Source organism: Oryctolagus cuniculus, chromosome 6 (genome assembly GCF_051225735.1).
Source record: "Oryctolagus cuniculus isolate XC-2025 breed Fujian yellow rabbit chromosome 6, ASM5122573v1, whole genome shotgun sequence".
NCBI lineage: Eukaryota > Metazoa > Chordata > Mammalia > Lagomorpha > Leporidae > Oryctolagus > Oryctolagus cuniculus.
In genome coordinates this window covers 4,908,120-4,925,954 of record NC_142872.1, presented here as the reverse complement: position 1 = coordinate 4,925,954, position 17,835 = coordinate 4,908,120, and the positions used below count along the sequence as shown (strand labels likewise).

General features: G+C 48.3%; 1 protein-coding gene across 1 annotated transcript in view; it reads right to left on the bottom strand.

The window, feature by feature from the left end:
- Positions 1-11,111, bottom strand: part of APC (APC regulator of Wnt signaling pathway) — a 181,070-nt gene extending 169,959 nt beyond the window's left edge. The window contains exons 1-2 of the mRNA XM_070075972.2: positions 10,769-11,111; positions 10,299-10,371 (exon numbers count right to left, since the gene is read on the bottom strand). The gene's annotated coding sequence lies outside the window, so the exon portion shown is untranslated. The remainder of the gene's footprint in view (positions 1-10,298; positions 10,372-10,768) is intronic.
- Between the last annotated feature and the right edge of the window lie 6,724 nt (positions 11,112-17,835).

The following is a 17,835-nucleotide window of genomic DNA, read 5'->3' as shown; positions in this document are numbered from 1 at the left end:
TTGGACACACTGGGCACTAACACCTGGCCATTCTTCAGCTTGAGAGACAGGAGGTGAGGGGGCGGTCACACCTACAGAAGTGACCATTCCTCTCCATCCTGTTAACCAGAGGAAAGCTACCATGCCCAACTTGGGTGCTACCCTGCATACTTATCCCACCCTGGAGCACTGACCAGAGCTCCCTCGCCACACCCACAACACACCGCTGGGTAATCACAGATAGTGCAGGCATTCCACTAAGCCACAGAGGCACAGCTCAAAGATAAAAGCCATCAGAGGAAAAATAAACCAACTAATTCTACAAACGCTTAAAGATAAATGCAGAAAATCAAGAAACAAGAATAAGGAAGACACCATGAACCTCTCCCCCTAAAAGAAGACAATAACATTTCAATACTAGAATGTGAAGATGAAGAGACTGAAGAACTGCCAAAAATGGAATTAAAAAATTAATCACATGATGACTCAAGAGCAATCAGAAGCAAATCTATGAACTAAAGAAAACCAAATATGATATGAATGAAAATTTTTTCCATGAAATTGATATTTCAAAGAGAAATCATAAACCCTATAGACTAGAAGACAATGGTAAGATATAGTCCAAGTCCAAAGACAAAAAACTGTCAGCCGAGAATACTGTATCCCGTAAAGCTCTCATCTATGAATGAAGGTGAAATAAAGACCTTCCATAACAAACAGAAATTGAAAGAATTTGTCAACACCCATCCAGCCTTACAAAAGATGCTTAAGGATGTGCTGCACATAGAAACACAGAAACATGGTCATCACTACAAATGAAGGCGAAGGCAGAAAATCCCCCAGTAAAAGCACAAAGGAAATCCAAAATAATGATTAAGGGGCCAATTCAACAGGAAGATGTGGCTATTATAAATGTATATGCACCTAATTACAGGGCACTTGTCTATTTAAAAGAAATGTTAAGGGATCTAAAGGGAGACATAGACTCAAATACAGCAGTAACAGTGGGGGAGCCGGTGCTGTGGCATAGGGGGCTAAACCTCCGCCTGTGGTGCCGGAATCCCATATGCGTGCTAGTTCAAGTACCAGATGCTTCTCTTCCAATCCAGCTCTCTACTATGGCTTGGGCAAGCAGTTGAAGATGGCCCAAGTTCTTGGGCCCCTGAACCCATATGGGAGATGTGGAAGAAGCTCCTGGCTTCAGACCGGCTCAGCTCCAGACATTACGGCCATCTGGGGAGTGAACCAACAGATTGAAGACCTTTATCTCTGTCTCTCTCTCTTTGTCTATCTCTCTCTCTATATAACTCTATCTCTCAAATAAATAAATAAAATCTTTAAAAATTTAGTAATGGTGGACTTCAATACCCCACTTTCAGCAATAGACAGATCAACCAGACAGCAAATCAATAAGGAAACAACAGAGTTAATCAACACTATAGACCAAATGGATCTAACAGATGTCTACAGAACTTTCCTTCCCACAGCCACAGAACACACATTCCTCTCATCAGTGCATGGAACTTTCTCTAGGATTGACCACATGCTAGGCCATAATGCAAGTCTCAGCAAATTCAAAAAAATCTAAATCATACTACACATCTTCTCAGACCACAATGGATTTAAGCTGGAAATCAGCAACTCAGGAATCTCTAGAACATATGCAAACACATGGAGACTGAACAGGCTCCTGAATGAACAGTGGGTCATTGAAGAAATCAATAGAGAAACAAAAAATTTCTGGAAACAAATGAAGATGACAATACAGCATATCAAAACTTATGGGATACAGCAAAAGCAGTGTTAAGAGGAAAGTTTATAGCAATTGGTGCCTACATCAAGAAATTAGAAAGGCACCAAATAAATGAGCTATCAATGCATCTCAGTGACCTAGAAAAACAAGAGCAAATCAAAACCAAAACTAGTAGGAGAAAAGAAATAATTAACATTTGAGAAGAAATAAACAAACTGAAACCAAAGAAACAATACAAAAGATCAGCAAAATGAAGAGCTAGTGCTTTGAAAAAATAAACAAAATTGACACACCACTGGCCAACTAACCAAAGAAAGGAGGAAGAGGACTTCTGTCTGCCAAAGAGATACACAGAAAGTGAAGCAGCAACCAATAGAATGGGAGAAAATAATTTCAAACTATTCAACTGATAACTAATTAATTTCCAGAATATATAAAGAGTTCAAGAAACTCAACAACTACAAAACAAACAACCTAGGTAAGAAATGGGCAAAGGACCCGAACAGACATTTTTACGAGAGGAAATTTAAATGGTCAACACACAGATGAAAAAATGTTCAGGATCCCCAGCTATCAAGGAAATGCACATCAAAACCACAAGGAGGTTTCACCTCACTCCCGTTAGAATGGCTTCCATACAGAAATCAACAAACAACAAATGCTGGTGTGGATGTGGGGAGAAGGGTACCCTAATCCACTGTTGGTGGGAATGTGAGCAGGTGCAGCCACTGTGGAGGATAGCCTGAATATAGACCTACCACGTGACCCCGCCATCCCACCCCTGGAAATTCATACAAAGGAAATGAAATCAGCATCTGAACAAGTCAACTCAGATGTCCATCAACTGAAGGCCAGATAAAGAAGTTGTGGGATATGTATACCATGGAATACTACACAGCAGAAAAAATGAAGTCCTGTCATCTGCAACAAAATGGATGCAATGGGAAACCATTATACTTAGAGAAATAAGCCAGTCCCAAAAGGACAAATACCATATGTTCTCCCTGATCTGTGGTAAAAGGTAATCTATAGGAACGAAACTGACACCTTGAGATGCTATGATTTTGAACAGCCCTTGTCTTGATTGTTGAGGAACAATGCTTTTCTTGTTTGTTTGTATGTTTCTGTTCTTTTTTCTTTTTTGTTCATACTATTTGGTGAACTCTCTACTTAGTACAGGGTTAGCCTTATGAGTATAAACTTAACTGAAAACTGACCCTTGTAAAGAATAAGAATGGGAAAGAGAGAGGGAGGAGGAAGACAGGTGGGAGTATGGGCAGGAGGGAGGTTGAGGGGGAAGAATTACCATATTCCCAAATTTGATATATATTAAATGCATGAAGTTTATATTCCTTAAATAAAATTTTAAAAAAGAACATTATATTCTCTTCGATTACACTAATTTACATATATCACCATCACCTTAAATACCAAGTAGAGAGAAATTTCTATTTAATCATTTCCACTGTTCCACTTACTTAAATATGTAAAGACGTCTGCTCCACTCCACAGGCATAACAATCTCGTCTTGAATACAAAGCATTCTGTCTCACAAACAGAAGGTCAACTTCCAATACAGCACCAAGTGGCAGGGCCTTGCAGAGCACTGTGGGCTAGATCTGGTCTGTGGCTTCTCCCCAATAGTAGGCTGCTTGGAATGTTCTAGAAAATCTGGCTCTGTGCCAAGGAATTGAGGGGCACATTTTTTTTTCCTTGCAAATCAAATGACACATCCATTGCAGACCCACCCTGGAGGCGCCAGGAAGAGCTGGGTGGAGTTAAGTGGAATTTATCCCTGTGTTGGTTCTCTACAGGTCATGGCTGGGAGCTGCAGCCCCACGTAGACTGTGGGCAGGAGGTAAATGGTCCTTTTTTTTTTTTTTTTTTTTTTTTTTTTGACAGGCAGAGTGGACAGTGAGAGAGACAGAGAGAAAGGTCTTCCTTTGCTGGTGGTTCACCCTCCAATGGCCGCCGCGGCCAGCGCGGTGCACTGATGGCAGGAGCCAGGTGCTTCTCCTGGTCTCCCATGGGGTGCAGGGCCCAAGCACTTGGGCCATCCTCCACTGCACTCCCGGGCCACAGCAGAGAGCTGGACTGGAAGAGGGGCAACCGGGACAGAATCTGGCACCCCGACTGGGACTAGAACCCGGTGTGCCGGCGCCGCTAGGTGGAGGATTAGCCTAGTGAGCCACAGTGCCGGCCAATGATCCATTTTTATATTCAGAAAATTCCTGAAGGGCGTGAGGCAACTGCTCTTTGACTGTGGGCTGAGTTCTCCTGGTATCAGGTAATTAATGCCCGTGTCTCTGCACAGGAAACTGGGGAAGTGCACTTATGTCCGGTCAGCAGACGCAAACAACCAATCCAGCGGAAAGTGCCTACCAGGACCTGGCCATAGGCTCTGGAGTGCTGGACCTATAGTTGGAAAGACTGGGTGTTAGAAACATATCGTTTCCCTCAAGTTAGGCCATGAACTAATCTGGAAGGTGAGACTGATGGAACAGCTGAGAATGTTTTGGGGGAGGGGAGGAAGACACAGGAGGGGGGGACCAGACTCGGCGATGGGAAGCTTACTGTGCAGCTACAGTAGCTTGCATGGTGTTGTGTTAGGTGAGAGCCATACCCAACAGACAGACTTGAAGGGAGCACCCAGAAGACCACCCACGCTCACAATAAGTCACTGTAGAATTATTTCCTCTGCACCGCAAGGTGACTACAGAGAGAGATGATGTTCTGTATACTTCTCTAAAGAAAACTAAACACGATTTTGAATGTTTTCATCATAAAAAAAAGTTGAGCGTTTGAAGAGACAGATATGCTTACAGAGTTCTTGAATTTTTCCTTCTATCCAACTGAAACTTTGTGTTCTATTTTTTTAAAGATTTATTTTATTGATTTGAAAGACAGAGTTAGAGCGAGAGAGACAGACAGACAAGAGAGCTGTCTTCATTCCACTGGTTCACTCCTCAAATAGCCACAATGGCTGCAGCTGAGCTGATCTGAAGCCAGGAGCCAAGAGCTTCTTCCAGGTCTCTCATGTGGATGCAGGGGCCCAAGAACTTGTTCCACTGCTTTCCTGGGCCATCAGTAGGGAGCTGGATCAAAAGCAGAGCAGCAGGGACTAGAACTGGCGCCCATATGGGATGCCAGCACTGCAGGCCAGGGCTTTGACCTGCTACACTGCAGCGCTGGCCCCAATTCTGTATCCTTTGATCTGTGTCTCCCCCGCCTCTGCTAACCCCTGTTCTAGCTCTGCCTGTAGGAGCTCCACTGTTTTACATTCCACATGCATGTGTGATAATGCAGTGTTTTCTCCCAGACTTGCCTTACTGCATTTCATGTGATGTTCTCCAGATCATCCATTTGTTACTGCAAGTGACAGGATTTCCTTCTTTTCTTCTGAGGCTGAGTGGTATTCCGTTGTGTGTGCACAGCACAGTTTCTGTGCTCATCCATCCACTGACGGACACTCCGATCTGTATCTTGGCCACTATAAATAACGCAGCCACGAACACAGGCGTGCAGGTGTCCTGCTGACATACGGACTTCACTCCCTCTGGTTTTGTGCCCAGTAGTGGGGCTGCTGGGTCCTGAGGCAGTTCCACTATAATTTTTTTTGTAAAACCCCATGCTGTTTCCCACATGCCTGTACTAATTTCCATTCCCACCAACAGTGTGTGAGGGTTCTCTTTCCTCTACCTCCTCTCTAACGGTTGTCTCTTGCTTTTTTAGATAATTGCCTTTCTAACAAGTGTGAAGTGATATCTCCTTGTGATTTTAATTTGCATTTCCCTGATGACTAATGATGTTGATCATTTCCCTCATGTACTTGTTGGCCATTTGGATGTCTTCTTTTGAGATACATCTGTTTAGATCCTATGCTCATTTTTAAACCGGGTTGTTTGTTTTCTTACTATTGAGTGTTTGAGTTCTTTATACTCATGTATTGTGGATATTAGGTCCTTATCAGATGCATGGTTCACAGAGAGTTCTCCTACTCTGTGAGTTGTTTTTGCACTCTGTTGGCTGTTTCTTTGGCTGTGCAGAAGCTGTTCAGTTTGATGTAATCCCAATTCTCTATTTTTGCTCTGCTGCTTGTATTTTGGGTTCCCATCCCTACCCCGCCCCCTGCTGCCCAGATCAATGTCACAGAGATCTTCCCTATGACTTCCTCAAGTAATTTCACAATTTCTTGTCTTCCATTTAAACTTTTAATCCATTTTTAATTGAGTTTTGTATGTAGCATGAGATAAGTGTATTATTGCATTGTTCAATAGACTGTCCTTTCTCCACGGGGTGTTCTTCACATTTGTTGAAAGTCAGTTCACTGGGTGGGTGCTGTGGAATGAGTGGTAAAGCTGCTGCCTGCAGTGCCGTCATCCCATCTGGGCACTGGTTCAAGACCCAGCTGCTCTACTTTCAGCTCAGCTCTCTGCTATGGCCTGGGAAAGCAGTGGAAGATGGCTTAAGTCTTTGTGCCCCTGCACCTGCATGGGAGACCTGGAAGAAGCTCCTGGCTCCTGGCTTCTGATTGGCCCAGCTCTAGCAGCTGCAGCCATTTGGGGAGTAAACCAGCAGATGGAAGACCTCTCTCTCTTTCTACCTCTGCCTCTCTGTAACTGTCTTCAAATAAATAAATCTTAAAAAAATCAATTCACCATAAGTATGTGTGTTTAATTCAGGGTTCTCTATTCTATTCCATTGGTGTGTTTGTGTTTATGCCAGTCATTACTGTAGCTACAGAGTACGCTTTTATGCCAGTAATTACTGTAGCTACATAGTATGTTTTGAAGACAAGTGTAGAAAGAAGTAAGTACCCCCACACAATAAAGGTCATTTATTAAAAACTCAGTGAACACCATATTCAATAGTGAAAAGCTGAAAGTTTTTTTTTTTTTTTTTTTTTTTTTTTTTTTTTGTCTGAGACCAGGGACAAGACAAGGATGCTTACTGTCATTATTTTTACTCAACATAGTATGGAAGTCCTAGACAGAGCACTCAGGTGTGAGAAACAAGTGAAAGGCATCCCAACTGGAAAGGAAGAAATCAAATTGCCCTTCTTTGTGAATGACATGACCTTATATTTAGAAAACCCCAAAGATTTCACCAAAAAACCTGTCAGAACTCACAAATGAATTCAGAAAGGCTTCAGGATATAAAATCAACATAAAAAATCAGTTGCATTTCTACAAACTAATAATAAGCTATCCAAGAAAAAATCAGGAAAACAATAGCACACACAATAGCTATAAAAAGATAATAAAATGCTTAGGAACAAACTTAACCAAGGAGGGAATGGAACTTTACACTGAAAACCATAAAACATGGATGAAAGACACAAATAAATATCTCATAGGTACGGAGTGGAAGAGTTAGTGGCTAAAATACCCACACTGGGGCTGGCATCATGGTGTAGTGAGTAAGGCTGTCACCTGACGCCAGCATCCCAGATGGGTGCCAGTTCATGTCCCGGCAGCTCCACTTCTGATCCAGCTCCCTGCTAATGACCTGGGACAGCAGTGGAGGATGGCCCAAGAGCTTGGGCCCTCGATACGCTCCTGGGAGACCTGGAACAAGCTTCTGGCTTCAGCCTGGCCCAGCACTGGCCCTGTGGTCATCTTGGGAGTGAACCAGTGGATGGAAGATCTCTGTCTTTCCCTCCCTCTCTGTAACTCTTTCAAGTAAATAAATAACTCTCAAAATCAAAATGTCCATACTGCCCAAAGTGATGCATAGATTCAAGGTAATCTCTATCAAAATTCCAATGACATTTCTCACAGAAATAGAAAAAACCTCCTAAAATTTAAATGAAACCACCACCAACCCGGAATATCCTAAGCAACCTTGAGCAGAAAGAACAAAGCTGGAGGCATCACACGACCGGAGTTTTACGCTCATTTTGATTTTTAGAAATAAGCACTCATTGAGATTACTGTTTTTTTTGTGGGGGGGGGCGGTGCTGACTTACACTTTGCCTCATCGCCCCACCTCCCTTTTGGGTGGCAGCCTGGTGCCTTGGGCATGCCATGGGCATGCCATGTGGCAAGTGCATGGGTTCAGAGGTGGTCCAAGGCTCTGCCACTTAACCTCCAGGAGGTAAAGCAAGCTCCCTAACCTAGTCTGAAGTTGCCCAGGTTTCCAGAGACTCTCTGCCTTGTCTTCCTAGTTTTTCACTCCCTGCTGAACTTAGTATCTTAATGGCAGCAAAAATGCCTGCCCCCACCCCCCAGTCCCAGACTAAAAGCCCTCAGCAACCTGGGAGAATGATTTTGAAATACAAGAGCCAGTTGTTTGTGTTGGATGAAGTCAGCAGATTGTCACGCCTGAGGCAGTGTGTGTAAAAAGCACTTTGGAAATGAAATTTGCTTTACTCTAATAGCAAGTGTTTTTATCTTTTCTAGCCCACAGGCAACCGCAGTATTTTCCTGCAGTCATGCTGGCACAAGGGACACTGGCAGATAAACGACTTCTCGTTCTGCTCTGGACAGCCTGTGCTGCAGAGGACCAGCCTGCCGGGAGGCTGTGGGAGGACTCCTGAGGGGACAGGAAAGGAAACCGGAAGGGTCGGTCCCAATCCTGTAGCCGTTCATCAAAAGGCGTGGGGCAGTGGTTTTTATGCTCCGGCTCTGGACACATTTTCCAACTCGGGATTCCAATTGACTGGTGAGCACTGCGGTCAAAATACAAACTGAAAATTGGTGGGAACGCGTCACCCTCTCACGGCACAGCACTTGGAAACATCTGTGCAGCAGCCTGAAACACGGCTGCCCCCACTACGGCCCAGCTGAGGTGCTTCCAGCTCATTAGTATGTAAATCAGCTCATAAATATTTCCTGCAAGTTCACACTCGCTGAAGCTTCCAGCTATTCATCGCCTCCTTTGGTGTCCCTTAGCCTCTGCTTCTTGGGCCATGGGTGGAGGACAATGGGTCTCACTGCATATTAGTAAAAAAGCAAAGGAGGAAACCCTGGGAGAGGCTGACAATGAGAAACAGGATGGAGAAGGCAATTTTACTCCACTTCCTTTATACAAATAAAATTATCTAGTGCTGGACCAGGGCAGTCTGTATAGAGCAAGGCCAGCCCCAAAGCGTGTACACAGCAGGCCGAGCGGAATGAATGTTCCTTTCACAAACTCTCTGAAAGCCTTGGAAAGGGAACGAAGCATTTCGCTGGGGGCAGGCGCTGGACTTTCACAGTGGGGAGACGGTCGCTCGGTTACAGAACCTCTTCTGTGCACCGTGAGCGCTGCAATCCTAATCACAAAACAGAGAGGACGGAGGCCAGTGCCACCGTGATGTTCCGGGTGGTTCTCAGCCTCCTGCCAGAGCTCAGCACTAAAACCCACCAGGCAGGCCAGCAGCCGGCGCGTTAACGAGTGAGAATAAAATGTAACCAATGGCAACGAGGGAAACAGCAAATGGATCACATTTCATTGAAGGGCTGCTTATCTAAGGGCCATTCTTTGGTGTATCCCAAAGAAAGAATACAGTGCTTTCAGTTACACTAGGGTGGACTATTGATTGTAAGAACATCCTGATTTTAGAGACGTGAAACAATGTGAATCAGTGAAAAGTACTAATTTTTAAATTTGGCAAAGAATGAAGATGATCAGGGGCTAGAGAACGTTGAAGACAGAGCTGGTCCCTGTAGCAGGTTCTACTCTAGGAAGCCGCAGCTTTTCCAACTTCTATAGCAGTGACATCAGCAGAACAGGGAGACAGCGCTGCTGACCATGGGATCGGTCACGCCGTTCATGCTCCACCAGGCTTCTAGCACCCAGGACCTGCCAGACCCAGGCCATGAGGCTCCAGTTTTGGGCTAAGGTGTGCCCCAAACTGGTAAATGCAAGCCAGACTGCTTGGCCAGGCACCCAAGCCCCCACAGCACCTGATCTCAAGCTTTCTCCCTCTTTCGGTTTTCGGTGTGTGATCCATACTTCCACCAAATTAAGTGATAGAACCTTCTGGAACCCACAATGTGGTGTCTTGGTCCCCTGGCCCTGCCTGTACCTTGTCACTCCTGGCATGTTTGGCTGCACCATTCTTTCTTGTGGGGGCTGCCCTGTGCATGGTAAGATCAGATCCACCGGATGTCGGTATCCCTGCCCCCAGCTGTAACAGCCAACACTGTCTTCAGACATTGCTGCGCGTCCCCGGGGGAACGGGGCTTGTACCACGTGTTGCAGTGAAATAGCCAATCATCGGCGTCAGCGGTCTGTGAGCCTGGCCCTGGCTCTCGGTGTGGACGTTTGACTGTTTTTGCCACTTCTCACAGCACCTCATTTTCCCATGGCAGCCAACCCTGGCCCACTGAAGGCAGACTTGAGGGGGCACTAAGCACTGGAGACAGAGTCTTGTCCACCATGGAATGAGCAGGGTTGGGTATGACTGGAAAGGGGTGACCCCTGGGCGGGACGGCACAATCACCCCAGCCTCCCTTGGGTCCCTCCTGCCTCCTGCCCGTTTTCCCATTTTGGCTTCTAGGTACCCACCCTCTCTGGATTCAGTGCCCTTCCAATACGTGGCCTTTCTGGCTGAATATGCCAGCTGTTTCCTGTCACTCACCTGCAGGGACACGGCTGTTCTTCAGCTCCGTGTTTTGAACCAGGAACTTCACATCTCCAAACTTGCTCCTCTTCTGCAGATTGAAAACAGAAACTGTTTACCTTTAGAATTTGCAAAACATGTCCATCCCACAGTCTCTGCCCCTTTTCTGTGTTTTTAAATTTTTACTTATTTGTTTGAGAGGCAGAGAAAGAGACAGACTTATAGTCAGAGAATGGGTTCCCATCTGTTGGTTCACTCCCCCAAATGCTAACAGCTGGAGCTAGGCCAGGCTGAAGCCAGGAGCCAGGGACTCAACTGGGGCCTCCATGCATGTGGCAGGGGCCCAAGTACCACAGCCATCACTGCTGCCTCCCAGGGTGCACTTTAGCAGGAAGCTGGAATGGGGAGCCAGAACCCAGACATTCCCATAGTGGATAGGGTACCCCCAGCTGTAGGCCCAATGCTGCCTCCACCCCTTCCAACCCTACCTGTCCATCAGGTGAGCCTCATAACCAAATCCTGGAGACCACGAGAGAAGCCTTGCTGGTCACTCAGTGTTGGCTGGGAGGGGCCTTTGTCCCCCGCAGCCTCCACACTGCTTCACTTTCGCTCACTCCTTGCTGATGGCCTCGCTGCCCGCTCTTTCCAGAGGGAGGTGCTGGGGGGGTTCCTGCCAGGAGCCCGTCACACCCACTGGGTGCTATTCTATCCCCAGCCTGGCTCGAGCCTCTTTCAAGAGGATGGGTCTCGCAGCTCTGCTCGGTTAGCAGCAGGAGACGCGACAGGAGCTCAGGGTCCACGCTTTCTGTTTCTGCTCTGACAAACAAGGCCAGGTGCTTCTTTGAACAGCCCCGTTCCAATGGGCAGGAAACAGAGAGACAAAGGCGGGAAGGATGCCCAGAAAGCTGTGGCGAGGCACAGGGTGGTTTCCTTGCTCGGCTTCTCTGCGGCAGGGGAGCGGCCCTTGTCTCAGCTTCCCCTTTGCAGGTGAGAACACCCGGGTGAAGGGCTCTTTCTGCTCCTTCGCACCCCGGGGCCAGGTGCCAAGTGTGGTTCCTGCTGCTGACTCCGGTGTTGGACTGTGGGCCCTGATTCCAGTGCTTACCCCCTCTGCCAACCCTGAGCCTGGGGGCGAAGGTGGGGACTGCCGTGTGGGCCTCAGAGCTGAGGTGCAGGCAGGCTGGGATAGGCTGCCAAGAGGGGGTTCCTCTGCCCCTGCCCACAGTCCTGGCCCTGGTGAGCCTGCATCCCCAGGGTCCGTCTGTGCATTTTCTGGTTTTAGCTGTCTGGCAGTAAGTTTCTAGTCTCTTTGTAGCAAAATGCACAGCTCGTGTCATTTTACATGTCATGTATTACAGAAAGCCCAGAACAAAACCACCCTCCTCCGGAGCTCACCAGGCACTAGGATTGCTCCTTCTTCTAAATGTGCCGCGCACGGGCCAAAAGCTTTCCCTGGGCAGAGAACAGGGAGAGCTCGGCCTGGGCCCTGGGCTTGCTGCTGGGCCCCTCTCCCTGTGTGCTCACGACCAGCAGGTGCGAGATGATCCCATAACCTTTGTCCACCAGCTCCTCTTTCCATGTCTCCTCTCTTGGTGAAGGGCACCATCACACACATCACTGCCTCCCCCCACCCCCTGCCACATGCCTGCCCCCCAACATCCCAGGGGTCCACAGGCTCTGCCTCTCCCCTACCTCAAGGACTCTGCTGTGCTGGGATTTCTGGAGAGTAGAGAAAGTCAGGCTTGAATGACAGAGACAAACCTGAAGTCACTCTCAGTAATGCCTGCTCCCCAAGTCCTCGTCCCCACTCCAAGGCAGGCGCTGGTCCCTGTGAGGGGCTTGAGGTGTGGCCTGCGGTAATGATTCCAGGCATTTCATCTGTAAAATTGTACATATAGAAATGCATCATTCATTCGCATGAATGTCCTGTGTAAACCGTTTTGCATGTCCTTATTTTATCCAGCATGTATCCTGAAGGTCTTCCCATGCCCACTAAGTGAGTCTGTTTGCACAACTGTCTAGGACTCCAGCATAGGGTCCTCTGGTCGTTGGCCAGTGCCTTGCACCCCTCCCATGCAGTCCCTGTGGCTCCCACCCCACTCCTCCCTGCACAAGTGGGATGATGATCCAAATGGGCCAGGGTCAGATGAGGGCCCACTCTGGGCTGATAAGCACCATTGCAGGGGCTCTCGCTGGTTGCTCAGCTGAAGGTAGCCCCGGTCTCCCACTGCCCTCATATCCACATGCTGCATCTGACACATCCCAGGAGCCACTGCGCTCACTTGCCGCGATCTCCGCTGGGATCCTGGGACTTGCTTTTATCTCATCGTCTCACCCTGTCTGTCCCCTCTGTTTTAAGAATTCTTCATAATTTCTGGCTCGCAGAGAGCATTACTTTCGGCTTTCCTGGTCTGTTTTACATTTTTAACAATAACTCTCCTGTCACTTTTGTTATTTGATACCTTGCACATGGCCTTGTAATTATCTATTTACTTATCTGTCTCTGCACTGGACTCCTTACAGACAGACAATAGCTAATTATCTGTCTGTCTGGCATTTGGTAGTCACTCATGTTTCTCACATAAACAACCAAGTCAAAAATTGACCTTCATTCCCCTTCTCTGGATAGTTCAAGAAACTCTGTATTTTTTAAAGATTTATTTTATTTATTTGAAAGACAAAGTGACAGAGAGGGGAGAGGCAGAGAAAGAGATCTTCCACTCTGTGGTCCACTCCCCTAGATGGCTGCAATGGCCAGGCTGAAGCTAGGAGCCCGAAACTCCATCTGCATCTCCTGTGTGAAGGCAGGGGCTCAAACTCTTGTCTATCCTCCACTGCTTTCCCAGGCACTTTAGCAGGGAGCTGGACCAGAAACAGAGCAGCCAGGACTTGAAGTGGTGCCCTATAGGATGCTGACATAGCAAGCACTGAACGCAGTCAGAACACCGCCCCAGTGCTTTCTAATGCTCACAGTTTTTGGCTACTTTGTAATGCACTGCAGTATTATTCAGCAAATATTGACTCTTTCTGCTGGAATTCAAGAAAGGAAGTGGACTTCTCCCTTGACTTTAACCTTGGCCACTGCGGTGCCTTAGGCCAGTGCATGTTACTGGGCAAGATGCGAGTGAAGGCTTGGTGCATGCTTGGGTGGTAGGGTTCACCCCCTCACACACCTGCTCTGCTCAGTGAGACGAACCTGCCTGAGGTTGAGGCTGGTCAAGGATGACCAGCAAGTGGAGGAGACCTGGATCAACCAGCAGCTGGCATCCAGGTGCAGCCCAGACAAGCCGAATCCCAGTGTATCCACAGATGGGTGAGCGACAGGGAGGGGCTCGCTGCTGTCTGCCACTTAGATGTGCATGGGGACAGTGACTCAGTGTTCTTGTGGCACTAGCCGACTGCTCCGTGCCTGTATCAGAACCTGCCAGGGTGCTTGTTAGCTGGGAGTTTCTGAGCCCCACCCTGGACCTAATAACTCATCATTTCCGGGGTGTATTTAGACACCTGTGCTTTATCAGGTTCCCCAAGAGAGTCTCGTGCTCACCGCTGGGCTTCAGGCGAAATTTGTCACCACACCATTTTCAGTGGCAAGGAGAGAGCAGCAGGCAGCACCCTTGGAGCTGCTCCGGAACGCTGGTTTGAGAGATCTGGGCTGTAGAGAAGCCAGGACTCAAAATTTTCTCACTAAATCGCTGACTTGAAAGAGTGGGAATTGAGAATCGGTAGGGACTTCTTGAGGTGGCTTAGAAACACACACTGCTTAAGAAGCGAGCCTTTCACACTGCGGACCTAGATGTGAATACGTTAAAATTAATCAGCCTGCAGGACATCAACACTGGGCGTTCAGGACACTGGGAAAATGAACTACAAGATCAAGGATCAGGTCCTTCCAGTCTGTGAGCCACGGTCCCTCCGCGTGCAGATGAAGGACCCAATGACAGATGCAAAGACAACGCCTGCCTGGGACGACTTCAGCCCTCTTCTGACCGCTGGGGCCTCCTGAGCCCTGCTGGCTGTGGAGGGCCCTCTCAAGTGGAAGACAGGACACAATCACTCCTCCTCCCTCTCCTGAAGTCACCGCAGGCCTCGGGTCCTCCCAGCCTTTGTGCCAAGTGACCCACATCCTGACAGGAGCACCCCCACCCCAGGCTCTGCAGCTCCACGCAGCGTGAGTACTACTGGACGTGAACACAGTGGACAGCAGACCTCACTTTGCACATGGTCACCCGTTCACGTCATGAAATCCTCCAGCGGCATGCAGAATGGGGGACCGGAAGCTGTGGAAGTGATACGCTGGGACCGGCAGGCTGCAGGAGCCAGCGCTGATCTGTGTCATCTGCTCTTCTGTCACCTGCCAATCTGGGAGAACGGGTTCCTGAAGCACACAGCCAGGATTTACTTACTTCTCTTGTAGCGATGGAACATCATGCACCTAGCGAACTGCCCTGTGACCTTTCCTACATGACTCATCGAAATCAAGGCTTCACCCTGTGGGCTTCACACCTAAAACCCCCCGTGGGGCTCATATGGTTAATGATGTCATCCTCGTGATCTTATTGGACGATTCCTGATGGCATCACGTTGCAAAATGCAAGCATTTACAGGACAAGAACTGTGCCTTTGATATGTTATTTTCTACTGAGGGTGCCTTAAAATATTAGTAATTATTAAATAGGGGAACAAAAACAGTAAGCACGTGGGCAGAGCTTCCTTGTAAGTCCAGTGTCCCCACAGCTAACTGGGCAGTTCTGACAGCATTGTTCTCATCACGGAGAAGCCCTGGAGCAGCTGAGAGCTGCCAGCCATGACCGCGTGGCAGGGGTCAAGGATGCTTCCCCGTGTCCTGAGCGATGGTCCAGAACTGGACTCCTCATCTGTGCTCCGAGGCAGATGTCACTGGGGTCTGTGATGGTTAGTTTTGCATGTCAGTGTGACTGGCCTATGGATGCCCAGCCAGCTGGTGGGACATTACTGCTGGATGTGGGTGAGGTGCGTCTCGAAGAGACCTGTGTTTGCATTGATGAGCTGAGCGAGGCAGCTGGAGGCCTAGCATGAGCAGGCATCCCGTCCAGTGTGGCCCTGCACAGGACTGGAAGGGGCAGGAAGGGCAAATTCACTTCCTCTACTTGAGCCCAGACATCCATTTCCTGCTGGCTCGCACACACAGATATATTTGGGTTTGGGCTTTCGGACACAGACTCGGAGTTCTCAGAGCCTTGGACTCCGGCGGGTTGACCCCAAGCTGTAGCTCAACTCACTCCAGGGTTGCACGAGCTCAGGCCGAGGCCAGACTTCTGAAACCACATATTTGCCTGCTTCCTCCCTCCCCTGTTCTGCTTCCTCCATTCCCTTCCAGGCTCTTCCTGAGTGCACGCTCTCCTTCTCTGAATAAATTGCCCACACAACAGTTCCTACGTCAAGTTCAAGGAACTTGTGCTGAGACGCCCCCTCTCCCCCAAGGGAGTGTGACAAATCATTCCCAACGAGACAATGACCTGACACGGAGAGCAAAGTGGCCAGGTCATACACACTGTGTGACAAATCATTCCCAACGAGACAATGACCTGACACTGAGCAAAGCGGCCAGGTCACACACACTGAGGGGTCTGAAACCCGTAAGATGCACTCAAGCCCACCTGAAACACACACACTCCTGTCACCCGGCACGTCTCAGCTGCAGCTGATGGGGCTCTGCGTGTCATCTTCCCAGACAGGAGCCTTCACTTGAATAACAAAGTCTTCAAGTCCAGTAGCGTTGCCAACAGGGACTCATTCTTCATGTAATTGCTGTGCTTAACCCCTGGACGATTCTTCTGCTATAGCAGCTTGGGAAAGGTGGTGAAGCCAGTGTTGTGCTCACACATTTAAGGAACAACAGCATTTTCAAAGATGAGTAACTAATTAATAATAATTGCGATTGCCCACTCGTCACAGGCAGGTGTGGTGCCAGGCATTTCACCCACAGACTTCTCAGCAGATCACCCAGGGATCACCTGGTTAGCTGAGCCAGGGCCCTGGCACAGCTCAGGTCATTGGAGGCTTTGCTCCGTGTAGCCGCGGAGCGCAGGCACAAGGTGGTGGGACACGGGTGCCATGGCTGACAGCCTCGCCCCGCGGGAAAGGTCAGTCCTTTCTTTTCCGGAACAATCAGTGGTCATCACGTCCACCTCCTCAAGGCCGTTTTCCTTCTCCTTCCAAACACTTTCCGTCTCAGCTATAACTGTTTCCGTTTAATGTGCCACTTGTTCATCAGAAGCAATGCTTTTAGCTGAGCGACCAAAAGCAAGAATGTGTTCATTAAACACGGACACTTCTTTGAAGTTGAGGTAACTGAGAAGTGGCAGATGGAGAATGCAGGGATGGGATCCCCGAGAACTCCTGAGAACGTGCTGCCTGCAGACTTGCTCCCCCGCTCCTCTCCGGGAGGGGCTCCTGGGTTTTGGGGTGGGTCCTCCAGTTTCCCTGCAGACAGCGGAGCTGTTTCCACTTCTCGTGTCACAGGTGTCACTGCAGTGACTGCACTTGTTCATGTCTTTCTCCATTGCTTTACTTTTGCAAGGGGTTCCAGAATTGTATCTTTGCTTTAAAAAAAAAATATCACTGGCCGGTGCCGTGGCTCACTAGTTTAATCCTCCGCCTGCGGCGCCAGCACCCCGGGTTCTAGTCCCAGTCGGGGCGCCGGATTCTGTCCCGGTTGCTCCTCTTCCTGTCCAGCTCTCTGCTGTGGCCAGGGAGTGCAGTGGAGGATGGCCCAAGTCCTTGGGCCCTGCACCCCATGGGAGACCAGTAGTAAGCACCTGGGTCCTGGCTTTGGATTGGCGCAGTGCCAGCTATGGCAGCCATTTGGGGGGTGAACCAATGGAAGGAAGACCTTTCTCTCTCTCTCTCACTGTCTGACTCTGCCTGTCAAAGAAATAAAAAAAATTATTTAGTTGAAAAGAAGAGCGAAAGAGGTCGATCTTCCACTTGCTGGCTTACTCCCCAAATGGCCACAATAGCTGGGGCTGGAGCAGGCCAAAGCCAGGATGCAGGGACTCCATCCTGGTTTTCTACAGGGATGACTGGGACCCAAGTACTCGGGCCATTATCTGCTGTCTTTCTGGGCACATGAGCAGGAAGCTGGATCAGAAGTACAGCAACAGGGACTGAACCAGCACTCCAATATGGGATAGCGGCCTCCCAAGCGGTGGCTTAAACTGCTGTGGCACAATGCTGACCACTGCATTTTTAATTTTGACCAATTTATCAAATTCCTCCGGAAAGTTACTAAACTCATATGCTCATCACAATAGTACCTCTGTGTCCTCACCAATAGTAAGGTTAATACATTTTCACTTCACAAATACAAATAAAAGTGGTATCTCAGCTTTGCCTTGATATGCACATCTAATTTTGGGTGAGATTCTTTTTATGGTTTTGGCTGTTTGCTTCTATTGTTTTGTTAATAGGTGTTTGCCTGCATTTCTATTTTTTCCCATGAGCATTTTTTTCTGTTATACTCACATCTGTGAACATTTTTTCTGTCACTTTTCTATTTTGTTTATTATATTTTTGA